A 13,495-nucleotide genomic window follows, 5' to 3' on the forward strand; every position below is an offset into this window, starting at 1 on the left:
ACAAAAATTAAATGGTTTAATCTGCAGCAAGGGAGATTAAAGTTGGACATTTGTAAAAACTTTCTAACTATAAAGTATAGTTAGTTAAGCACTGAAATAGGCTTCCAAGGATGGTTGTGGAATCCCCATCACTGGAGATTTTTAAGAACAGGTTAGACAAACACCTGTTAGGGATGGTCTGAGTCAGAGATCGTCAACCTTTGGCCCACGGTCCACCAGGGTAAGCACCCTGGCAGGCCGGGCCGGTTTGTTTACCTGCCACATCCACAGGTTTGGCCAATCACAGCTCCCACTGGCCACGGGTCGCCGTTCCAGGCCAATGGGGGCTGCGGGAAGCGGTGTGGGCCAAGGGATGTGCTGGCTGCCACTTCTCACAGCCCCTATTGGCCTGGAGCGGCGAACCGTGGCCAATGGGAGCCGCAATCGGACGAACCGGTGGACACGGCAGGTAAACAAACCTGCCTGTCTCATGAGGGTGCTTACCCTGGTGGGTCGTGTGCCAAAGGTTGCCGATCCCTTCTCTGAGTATATTTGGTCTCACTTCAGTGCTAGGAGTTGGACTAGATGTTCTCTAGAGGTCCCTCTCTGTTCTATGTTTCTATGATTTTAAGTAGGGCTGTTGATAAATTGAAGTTAACTCCCATGATTAACTAAAAAAAATTAATTGTGATTAATCACAGTTTGAATCACGCACATGATACAGTTGTGCAGTGATCTGGAATCCTACTTTCACCATCTCCAACTCAAGGAATATTTTCAACATACCACACTGAACAGCACACTGAACAGCACACTGACCCACAGGAACCCTCTTATCAACACTACTAGAAAAAGAATTCTGCATGGACTCCTCTTGATGGTCAAAATGAAAGACTGAACTTCTACATAGATTGCTTCTACAGATGTGTACAGACTGAAATTGTGAACAAACAGCATCACTTGCCTCATAATCTCAGCCATACAGAATGCAACACCATTAACAGGCTCAGAAACAACTCTGGCATTATAATCAAAGGGGCTACAAAGGAGGTGCTGTAGTCATCATGAACAGATCAGATAACATTGCTCTACAGCCAAAATGCTTCCCCTCTGATAAAAGAAATAGTATTTTTCAATTCACCTCATACAAGTACTGTAGTGCAATCTATTTATCATGAAAGTGCAACTTACAAATGTAGATTTTTTTTGTTACACAACTGAATTCAAAACCAAACTACGTAAAACTTTAGAGCCTAAAAGTCCACTCAGTCCTCCTTCTTGTTCAGCTAATTGCTAAGAGAAACAAATGTATTTACATTTGCAGGAGATAATTTTCCCCACTTCTTATTTACAATGTCAGCTGAAAGTGATAACAGGCATTTGCATGGCACTTTTGTAGCCAACATTGCAAGGTATTTACGTGCCAGATATGCTAAACTTTCATATGCCCCTTCATGCTTTGGCCACCATCCCAGAGGACATGCTTCCATGCTGATGATGCTCATTAACAAAACAATGCGTTAGTTACTTAGTAACTGAACTCCTTGAGGGAGAATTGTATTTCATCTGCTCTGTGTTTTACCTGCATTCTGAAATATATTTCATGTTATAGCAATCTCGGATGATGATCATACCCATATCGTTTGTTTTAAGAACACTTTCACTGCAGATTTGACAAAACGCAAAGAAGGTACCAATGTGAGATTTCTACAGATAGCTTCAGCATTTGACCCAAGGATTAAGGATCTGAAGTACTTTCCAAAATCTGAGAGGGATGAGGTGTGGAGCATGCTTTCAAAAGTCTTAAAAGAGCAACACTCTTGTGCAGAAGCTACAGAACCCAAACCACCAAAAAAAGAAAATCAACCTGGTGGCATCTGACTCAGAAAATGAAAATGAACATGCGTTAGTCCACACTGCTTTGGATCATTATCAAGCAGAACCCGTCATCAGCTGGATGCACTTCCTCTGGAATGGTGGTTGAAGCATGAAGCGATATATTCGTCTTTAGCACATCTGGCACGTAAATATCCTGTTCTCACTTTCAGGTGACATTGTAAACAAGAAGATGGCAGCATTATTTTCTCCAAATGTAAATAAACTTGTTTGAGTGACTGATTGAACCAGAAGCAGGACTATGTGGACTTGTAGGCTCTAAAGTTTTATATTGTTTTGGTTTTGAATGCATTTTTGTACATAATTCTATGTTTGTAAGTACAACTTTCATGATAAAGAGATTGCACCACTGTACTTGTATTAGGTGAATTGAAAAATACTATATTTTTGTTTTTTACAGTGCAAATATTTGTAATAAAAATAAATATGAAGTGAGAACTGTACACTTTGTATTCTGTGTTGTAACTGAAATCAATATATTTGAAAATGTATAAAACATCCAAAAATATTTAAATAATAGTATTCTATTATTGTTTAACAGTGTGATTAATCATGATTAATATTTTTAATTGCTTGATATCCCTAATTCTAAGACATTTCCAGTAAATTGTATATTTCTACAATGTTGTTTCTTGTACATACAAGCACAGGAATTGCCATTCTGAATCAGACCAATGGTTCAAGTAGTCAGGCATCCTGTCTGCGGCAGTACCAAATATTGCAAAATAATACACAATTATGCAAAAATATGACTAAGGGGAAGTTTCTTCATAGACCAAATAGGGTGAGATCCAAGTACCATGAAATATAATTGGAGTATTTCCATTAACTTCAATGGTAGCTGGATCAGGCCCTTAGTGACTGGTTTATGTTCTTACGCACGAAGGTTGGTATCCCAATAAAATATGAGTGTGTTTACTCTCTCGTGCATATATTTCACACAAACACCATTTTAGGCATACATACATCTTTAAATGATTGCAAGATGTGCATATTCTGTGTACCTTTTGACCCATTGCACAGTCAATTTGCCTAAATAGTTAAAAAGGTTAACCCAATGTTTAAAGATATTAAGAAAATGTATGTCAATGTCAGCCTAAACATTTTGAATGACAGAGCCATACATGAGAGAATATGGGTTATAATGGAAAAAATGCTGTCTTACACTCTTAACTACAGTCTGACTACTAGAGCAAAGACATGCATCTTTGTGCATTGTATTTGTGTAAGGAAAATAAAATCAAACATTCTTGCTTGGCTCCTATTGTGTAAATTGCTCTAGTCTCCATAGACTTTTACAGATAACATATACACATGCAGTACTCTAAACAAACAGAAATGGCAAGGAGCCGAGCAGGCTTTCAACTGACTAATTTGCTATAATAGCTCAACTGGAACATAAAAAACATAAAAAGCAAACAAACAAAACCCCTCAGGAAAAAAATCATGCATCAAATGTTTAATCAACTGAAAAAGGTTTAACAAAATGTTATCATTTAAAACTCCTTTAACAATGCAACATACAAATAAGAGAAAATATTCACTGAACAGCCTGCACTAAATAATGACTCTATGGGATAGGACTTTGTTAATTCAAAGCAACACATACATTAAAAAGTAAATCCTGCTGCTTTCCTTAGAGGGTCTCCTGGCAGCAGAACCAGTACAGTTCTATTAGAAAAACTGGGCATATGGTTTGGGGGACCATACAAGGGCACACAACTACTCTGAAGAAAATGAGCTCTACTCTGGGTTCCTGCATAGTCTGCAAAGAGCATGAGGTCTGTGCAGAACTACACAGAGGAAGCCAATTTTCAGTACTCAACAAAAACAAGCTTTATTGATCCTACAAACCCCAGAACAATGTTACTTATTCTTGAGTACTATCTACTGGTGCCCTATTAATTAACTACATATACACAGACAGTGAGTGCATTCTCATAGCAGGCATTAGAGCTGACTATAGTATCAGGGACTGCTGTAGCCTCAGGATAGTCCTAGCAATAGTGAAGTAGCTCTGCAGCAACTTCACAGTGAAGAAGAGGAGTCCTTCACTCTTTTCCCTAATTTTTGGGTATATCTCTTGTACACCAAAAGCTCCCACTGATCTCTGCGGGAGTTCTGGAAACACAAGTACTGCAGAGTCAGGCCCTGGGCCTCCTTATATGAATAGTGAAAACAGATACCAAGAGCCGTTTTGATATATTACACACAGAATGCTCTGAGGCTTAAATGAAAGCCACTTTAGTTCAGGAAATCCAAAGAAAGGGCTCTTTAAAAAGATTGGGGTGGGGTGGGTGAGGGAGGGAAAGAGAGAAGAAAAAGAACAAATTAAAGAAAAAGAAAAAGAATGGGCCAGCAACACATACTTGTCTGCCCTGATGTAAATCTAGCTTGAGGGTGTCACCCAAGAACAAAAATATATGTTTGAGATACAAATACATAGCAAATATTCATAACTTCAGATACAAAGTTGATACAAGCATATAAACGAGATAATCATACTTCACGATTCATAACTTTTCTATTGATACCCTACATGACATACTTTGTATAAGATTTATTGCAACTTTGTACCAGTGGTGACTGTATTAGTGTAACTAGTCATTTTTATACAGCATCACACCTATTTTCAGTTCTTCTTTTCTATTTTTGGTCTTTTTTTCATGTCCATTTTTTTAAATTTTAGCTTAGGGCTGGTCTACACAGGGAATTTACATTGGCACAGTTACATCTCTTAGTTGTGTGAAAAATCCACACCCCAAAGAGAAATAGCTATGCCAACATAACCCCTGGTGTGGGCAGTGCTAGGTCGATGGAAAAATTCTTCCGTCCATCTAGCTAATGCATACTAAGGACAGATTAACTATGCTGATGGAAGAACCCCTCCCATCAGTGTAGTTTGTGTCTACACTGAAATGCTACAGTATCACAACTGCAGCTGTAGTGTTTTACTTGTAGACATAACCAGGGAACAGAAGAGTAAGAGTATCTTCTTCTTTGTAAGATTTGCACATTACTGTCCTACAAATTACTGCATAATATGTTTCTGTTCTCACATTGCCCTAAAAATATTCTGCCCCAGAAATAGCTCAGTTCAGGAGCCTTTGTGGGGAACTTTATAGTAACAAGCTGTCATTCACTGTAGTAGTTATATATGTTAAAGACTTTTATGACACCACTGATAAGCTGTAATGATGATAATGTATCATTCATGTATCAATAGCCAACATAAACCAGCAATAAAAAGGATCATAAAAAGACAAATTGGCAATTTTGCTGTTCATATGCCTGCAAAGGCCCTCACTAAATACTTATATCAGTGCAAGTAAACTAAGTGGTTTCATTCACCAGCCTATGGCCCGTGGGGTTCAAATCTTTCAATCACCAGTGCTAATGTGTTTGATGGCTTTATCCTGGTCCCTATCCGTGCACATCACAAACATTTAACATGATTTGCTACTACTGAGTGCCAAGGAAAGAGGGGAAATTTTAGGTATCATAAGACTAACATGCAACCCTTAAAAAATAAAGTCCACACACAAATACACTTTAAGATCAAGCATCCTTAATCTTTAATAGGTATTGAATAAGTAGGCCTGCTATCATTCATTATCTGTATTATGCCTAGATGCCCAACCAAGATCTAAGTCCTTTTGTGTTAGACAAGGGGTCGGCAACCTCTGGCACATGGCTCGCCAGGGTAAGCAGTCTGGCGGGCTGAGCCAGTTTGTTTACCTGCCACGTCGGCAGATTCAGGATTCGGGCGGATCGCACCACCAGCCAATGGGGGGGCGGGAAGCGGCGTGGGCGAGGGATGTGCTGGCAGCTGCTTCCCACCACCCCCATTGGCTTGGGATGGTGAACCAAGGCCAGTGGGAGCTGCGATCGGCCGAATCTGCTGACACAGCAGGTAAACAAACTGGCCTAGCTTACCCTGGCGAGCCGCTGTACATGCACTTAGAAACAAACAATTGTGCTAAATAGAATTTTACAGAAATTTTTCTAGAGTGTTAGAGAATGTAATATGTTATTATTCTCTTTCTATAGTTTATTAGATAATACTTAGTCCTGCCTCGAGTGCAAGGGACTGGACTAGATGACCTCTGAAGGTCCCTTCCAGTCCTACAAGTCTATGATTTTTTTAAAAAATCCTATAGAATTCTATAGCAGGGACCTTTCTCTATAATTCTGTAGGAGGTTTAAATAACAATAAAAATCCAATGGAAAGGTTCTCATTTTATTAATTACTACAGGATTCTTCCAGGACCGGCGCTAGGGTTTCTCGTGCCCTAGGCGCACGGCCATTTCGTCGCCACCCGCGCTGATCCCGCGGCTCCGGTGGAGCTGCCGTAGTCATTCCTGCGGAGGGTCCGTTGGTCCGTGGCTCTGGTGGAGCTGCCGCAGGCATGCCTGCGGGAGGTCCACCGGAGCCAGGCGAGCAGCCGACCGTCCGCAGGCATGACTGCGGCAGCTTCACCGGAGCCGCGGACCAACAGACTCTCCGTAGGCACGAATGCGGCAGGTCAACCGGAGTCGCCTGCCACCCCCCCCGGCAAAATGCTGCCCCCCAAATAATCCTGGCGCCCCAGGCGATTGCCTACACTGCCTAAATGGTAGCGCCGGCCCTGGATTCTTCCACAAAGGATTATGTACCCTTGAAAGGTAAGGGCAAATATTTACATATTGAGATGTAGACAACAGAAGATCTTTGCTATATAACAAAATTAGTATTGTTAAGCCATACTCTGTCAAGATTCAGGTACTTTATAACATGACAGTAATACTTGTTGTTCTTACAAGTGGTTTACCACTTTTGTTACTACCAAAGTCTATGGGAACAGGAGTATAATGCCTCTCCATTCCCTTCATAGGAAGCAATATTATGGAAAAGATATACTAAGGCTGTAAATTTAATTTTTCCATGTCAGTTATTTCTAATGCAGGACTTCTAAAAGTGACTTTTACAAGTGTAGTTGCTTAGCAAATCCATGTTGTGAAGATAACTTGTGTGTATGTGATCTATAATTCACACATATCTTTACTAAACCTGTTTTCTGTTATAAAACTGAATTTAGATCTGAATTAAACATTCAGCTGCATTATCACTTGGGAACTGATCATGTTGTGCTTGATTAGATCAATGATTGACATATAAATACACTATTCAGAGATTTAATTCTTCTTATGGTAGATTTCTTCTATATCCCACCACATACATTTTGGTGATACACATTCAGTTTTCATACTACTGGGATGTATGCTACAGGCATACCAGATATAAAGCAGCAGAATTAACAGATTGCCAGCTTGAATCCAAAGTGGTACTTCCACATGTTAGTCCAACAGCTGCCTGCTGTTAAGATTCAGCTTGCAAAAGGACTTTGTGAGAATTTTAAACATTATCTTTCCCTCATTTAAGAAGGTAGTTTCCTCAGCTGAAAAAAAAAATTCTTAGGGATTTTTTTTCTGAAATAAAAAGGTTCCAAGCACGTCTCATAAATAAAATATATCAATTCCATGTAAAATGCCTCAGATAGAACATTCATCTTAGTAGCAGAGGCTTTCACAATTTTATATTTTATTCCTTGTAATGGTTACAAGCAGTTTTTGCTTTCTTTTCTATATTTGAATGGCATATTTCATTTCATATATCCTTGGCTTGCTGTCCAATACTGTAATTCAGTTAGAAGAAAAAGCTTATTATTTGAAAATGTCAACTAGCCAAAAGATATTTGGAAGTCTGTGAATATTAACATTTTTAACATTTGCTTAAAGCCATCTGAAATTAATGCTCTTCTCTGCCTCTCCCCAACTAAATAAATAAAAGGCTCCATTCTAGATGCCTATTTAAGCAGAAATTACCTTAAATGTATGAGTTCTTTGGAGAATATTGGCCTATAATGCATGTAAATAACACCCATTCATGTTACTGCAATTGCACAGGAGCAGATTGCTTTATCCGACTATTGGTATTCAGTATATTAACAGTTATATTAGACTTTGAGTTTTTATTATTTATTCTGATAACAAATAAATTTTATGAGATTCATTCATATGCATGAAGTTCTTCTATGTGTCTCTTCATACAGGGAACATTGATTTTAGTTCTCTTTAAATAATGACAGTGCCTAGAATTGTTTGGCTTAAACTTTGCTTCTCAAAGCATTAGATCTAGACGTTTTGGCAATGGTCACGGATTCTGAGGAAAGTTGTAAAATGATTATTCTATCAAATAATTAATTCTCCATATTTTAACAATGAAACCTGGGTGAATGGCTGAGATAAATATTCAGCCAGCTGGAAGACCTCAAGTGTGAGTAATTTGTACCTATACTTAAAGAGTTCAGTTGTAATCGCTATCATTTTTTCCCCTACCACCAATAGCTTGGTTTTTAAAACTTTGTTCTCAAAACATTATATTCCAGATTTAATGAGATCTCCTTCTGATAAGAGGATATGAAAATATACCCCGAAGTCTGGACATTGTAGGCCATTTTCTGCTATGGCCTAGAAGAAAGAAAAAACACATCCTCCTTCTCCCATCCAAAACCTTTAGAGTTCAATCACATCCTACTGAAGAAAAAACACCTGAAGTGCTCCGCAGGGAAGGAATGTTGATGACCCTCTCATTGAGACCCCAACATAATATTAATTAGAGCATGTGGCTTTCCTGCTGCAAGATAGAGGACAGACTCTGTAGACTAACCTGAATGATCCCTTAGGATACAAAATGTGTTGAGAGAGAGACATGGAAGACCAGACTTGCTGATGCAGTGCACTGTTTCTGGCCTGTTGCAGCCCCATCCCTAAGAGTTTGGCTGTGGATTCACTCAGAACTTCTGAGGTGTGTGGGCTCCACAGAAAACAGCCCTGGGTTACATCTGTTCCACCTAAACACACACACTCTCTCTCTGTAAAAACAACCCTTCCGAATATGTGGTTCGCTTTGATTTCCTTTTCATGAAGATTTCAAATAATGGTGTCTAACATAAATACTGTAACTCAGTTTCTGATTCTTTGTACAGTAAATAAGGTATAATAGCTCGGCAGAAATGATTTGGCCGGACATTTTCAAAATTGATTTATTGAACTTCCTGCAATAAATCCAGATTAGCTCTAATCTTGCAAATGCTACGTCCATGCTGCACTGATAATTATGCTTATGCAGACTATAAGTATGTTGTGTTCTTATTTGCTTTATATAATTATGATTTATCACATGTTTTTTAGAGAAATTACATCCCCAAAGCAATAGGGTCTGCCATTTTCTCTTCACTAGAACTTTGTGCATTATCTGAAGAGCAGAACCATTAGATAAGCCATAGACAACCCCTTATAAAAATCCACTGTTCACAATCCCTGAAGCTGTACATGACAAACAAATGATAAGTCTATTATATCTTCTTCAAAACAGCAGGTACAGCAAATTTGATGGAATTTAATTACAATTAACCTAAGATTTTTCTTCACATCCACTGTCCATGAGGAGGTGTAATGACAAGTCATAGAAAGACATGCTGTTGCTACAGCACTCCAAATATGCCAATTATTCAAATAATTGTATGAAGCAAATTTGCACAGAAAAAAAAGATATTTAAAAAAAAGCTACTAATCCTGCAAACAATTGTGTCTCTGTCATGATTACACTGCTTTTTGAAACCAGCCTTACACAATAAAATGTTATTTTATATTGAGTGGTTCCCTACTCTACAGACATTTTTATTGAGCTCAGAATAAAGCACACATTTAATATTCAATAATTGTCACCATGTTCAGCTGTCTCATTATTACTACCTGAACAGGTTGATTTTGATTTACTTTACCCTACGTTCATGGACTCATGAAATGCCTGGGAGAAAAACTCTCATTTATGTATGTAACTGATAGAATTCAAAAGTCAGCCTCTTTGTCCTGAAAATACATTGGCATGTAGCTACTGTCAGATTCCTTTGGGGCTGCAATATAGCCAAACTGAAAATGCAGTAAAAGAAGGATGCAAATTAAATAAAACATCATGCTCAAATTTTGTCTGGAGTGCACAAGGTGTGAAAGATGTAGCAAAGTCAAATAGGTTTTAAGAGGAATTGCACACAGCGGATTACAGAATATGGATTCTTGCAGGACTTTTAGGTGCCAACAAATCAAACCCCTCACCCATTGTGTCATTAACAAGATTTACTGAAAGGTTTCTGACTAACCAGCCCACTTTTTACTTTACTAGTTTTTGAAACTATGGTTACTGTGTACAGCTCTTGAAAGCTGGAGAACTGTTTCCTCAAATGATATTGCAAAGAACCACAACAACATAACAAAAATCATAGTGACAGGTTTCAGAGTGGTAGGCATAAGCTTTCGTGAGCTAAAACCCACATAAAAATCATAGTGTGATTTTTCTCTCCTCCCTTTCTGGAAAGATTGTTTGAAGTTTGGTTGACCCCTTGGTTAATACAATTCTCAGAGGGTATTTCAAAGTACATGAGCTCAGGTTAATTTCAGATATATCATACTCCCAGAAGATCCTTCTGCTTCTGGCAGGGAGTGGGAAAACTTTCTTCATATTTAATTCAGGAAGACTTGCCAGTGAAGACATTTCAAATATTTCTTATCTGCCTCCCAGTTTGAGGCTGGATCCCAAACAATCTGTATAGAGTTGCCTTCAAAGCAGGGACCACCCAAGCAGCCTTCTTGTTCTCCAAAGTCTCCCCTTTCATTAAAACAAGACAAAATACAATGAAAAGTAAATCTGTAGCTGTTGTGATTGCAAAGAAAACCTTTAAAATGTGAACTAGGTTGTAACTGATGCAGCAACGCCTGCCTGAGTGAGCAGAGAGACATGAACTGCCCCATTTGTCTCAACTCACTGATAATGCTTTAAATATCAACATTTTTAACTATTTAGCTGCTCAGAGCATGGAAGGAAAGACAGGAAGGATCTTATTATGAAGCTCTACATAATCTATTCAGAGTGATGGCACCATGAGAAAGTGGGGTTTAGGAGAGTGCTAGCTATTTATTTCTGCTCCTGTCCCCATCAGGAAGGATCCAAACCCAGGAGGTTAGGAGAGTTCAGCAGGACATTTGCATCCCAGTGCAGGGAGAGCCAAGCCCAACGGAATCCAGAGAGTATATGTGATCACATTGTGCATTTTATCAGTATCTCATGTGGGTGGAGCTTGGAAGAGTACCACAACCTTCCCCTGCCCCCCTCCAAATTTGATCCCCGCTTCACAGAGACTATAAGTCTGATGTTAAAACATTGGAGTTTAAAGTATTAAACTTAATAATCTCCTTCCTTCCGATTGTAGAATTAGATGAGCTTGGCAAGATTCTGTCATGAAACAAAAACATGGAAAGAGATTTTCCTTCTTGAGAAAGTCTCTCAAAGCTCTTGCAAATCACTTCTCAACCCCACTTCTTCCAGGAATCCTTCCTATTTTTCACTCCAAACAAACCACACCACCAACCTCTCAACAGTCCTGGTTTCCAGGACTGTCCTGCTTGACCCACAAAACCCCTCGAGTCCTGACAGAAGCAGCTCCTACCCCGTAGGGCTGACTGGGCTTGGATCCCTACTCTGGGCATTGCAATCTGGCTACAGGGTAGCAGCACTGCTCAGGTTTGGAACAGCTCAAATCTGAGTGAGTAGCATTACAACCCTGTGTGCCAGGAACCAGGTCACAACCCCTGAGCCTAGCCAGCCCTGCGAACAGGATGAGCACGGGGCTGGCTTTCTTTACTATTCTCCACAGCCCTCTTGGGTTGGACCTGTCCCACTTTAGCCACTTGAATGTTTGGGAGGTATGCAGCACCACCCAAATCTGATCCTACACCATCCTTATTTTAAGGATCTCTCCATGTGTTGGTTGTGCTGTTTATCTTGAGGACTAATCCTCTAAGCCTTCCATACACAATCTTCATTTGAAATCAACGGAAGGTCCACATCCAGATAAGTCTAGTGAATCAGATCCCTAAATGGCAAGTTCTTGGGAAACGTGAATGTGTCTCAATTTGTATTGATGATGACGCCATACACACATACTAATACCCCACAATCATCACACATCTCATGAGACATGACAGAGTTACTGTGATCTCCCCCCACCCACACACCCACCACAGTTTGTAGAATGTTTGCTATTATGGCCCAAATCCTGTGGCACTTACTCAGATCTTTCTTAGGCTCTGTAACTCTGAAAGTTACAGAAGTTTTCTTGAACTGGGGCAGAAGAAAATAAAAATGAGTAAGGACCTCAGGATTTGGGCCATCTGTAACTACAAAAAAAAAAAAAAAGGATGATTCTCCACCACTTGAGGCCTTGCATGCCAGGTCAGAGGGCTGGAACAGTATGAAGGGGCTGTAAAAGCTCTGACTGTCCCAGAAAGAATTCTCCAAGCACAGGAGCTGAAAAAGACAACTTCTAAGTGTGTTCCAAGGACCCCTTCACAAGCCCTGGAGAAGCAGGTGTGTCAAGACCAGGAGGGACATGCCAAGAGTAGCACCACAGTACACAGAACTGCCAGGATTCTGGACAGCACTGCTGCCTATAGCCAACTTGGGACAGACTGCCATAAAATTTAGGCAGTCCCCCCCGCCCGAACCGCAGAGCTGTTTACAGGGACACATCATTGTAAGTGCAGACGTAGAGTACATACACTGTCCACACAGCTAACAGGTATAAGTAGCAGTGTAGACAGTGAGGTGTAGCTTAGGCAAATGACATGCCCTATACTCTTAAGTCCCAAGAATATATATCCTACACAGCTCTCTGCACATCCAAGCAGTGCCTTCCACATCTACTGCTATGTTTAGCAGTGTAGTGTTCCACTGCTGAAACCTCTCCTTGCTGTGTGTAGTAACACACCTTGGTGACAAGTGTGGACTCAGCCTGCCTTTCACTGCAGCATGTAGCTACACATATAGTGCCTGTGTTCTATGCACCACCATAAGTGTAGAGATAGGGTAAGTTATGTCGGGATCACTTCAGTCTCTAGAGGAGCCAAGAATCAGAAGGGCACAAAGGTGGCCTTAAAGCCAAAAGGAAATAAGGCTGGCTATGATTCCTGTGTTGTGCTCCTATAGGCTAAGCATAGAATCCCACATCAAAATGGCCTGCTTGTTTTCAGATTTCTTTTTGCACTGTTGTATGATACATAAATGGTTTAAGCATGTTTGGTATTAACTCATTAACAAAGAAGGGTCTGAAAAATGAGTAAACTATATTGTTAAAATTCATTTTAGCTTATTGACCATCATCTAAAACAGGGATCGGCAACCTTTGACGTGCGGCCCTCCAAGATAAGCACGGTGGTAGGCTGGGCCGGTTTGTTTATGTGCCGCGTCTGCAGGTTCAGCTGATCACGGCTCCCACTGGCTGCAGTTTGCCGTCCCAGGCCAATGGGGGCGGCGTGAAGCAGCGCAGGCCGAGGGATGTGCTGGCCGCTGCTTCCCACAGCCCCCATTGGCCTGGAGCGTTGAACCACGGCCAGTGGGAGCCATGATTGGCCGAACCTGTGGATGTAGCAGGTAAACAAACCAGCCTGGCCTGTTAGGGTGCTTACCCTGGCAGATTGCATGGCAAAGGTTGCTGATCCCTGATCTAAAAGCATAAGGTCAGTC

At 40.3% G+C, this 13,495-nt stretch overlaps 1 protein-coding gene across 6 annotated transcripts in view; it reads right to left on the reverse strand.

Moving 5' to 3' along the window:
* The window catches only part of GPC5 (glypican 5), a 1,108,951-nt gene that overhangs the window by 543,770 nt on the left and 551,686 nt on the right, over positions 1 to 13,495 (reverse strand). Inside the window, exon 8 of one of the 6 annotated variants that reach the window (XM_050948974.1) lies at positions 10,533 to 10,582. The exons of the other annotated variants lie outside the window; for them this stretch is intronic. The gene's annotated coding sequence lies outside the window, so the exon portion shown is untranslated. Of the gene's footprint in view, positions 1 to 10,532; positions 10,583 to 13,495 lie in introns of those variants that run through there. 6 annotated transcript variants of the gene reach the window in all.

Source organism: Gopherus flavomarginatus, chromosome 1 (assembly GCF_025201925.1).
Source record: "Gopherus flavomarginatus isolate rGopFla2 chromosome 1, rGopFla2.mat.asm, whole genome shotgun sequence".
Lineage (NCBI taxonomy): Eukaryota > Metazoa > Chordata > Testudines > Testudinidae > Gopherus > Gopherus flavomarginatus.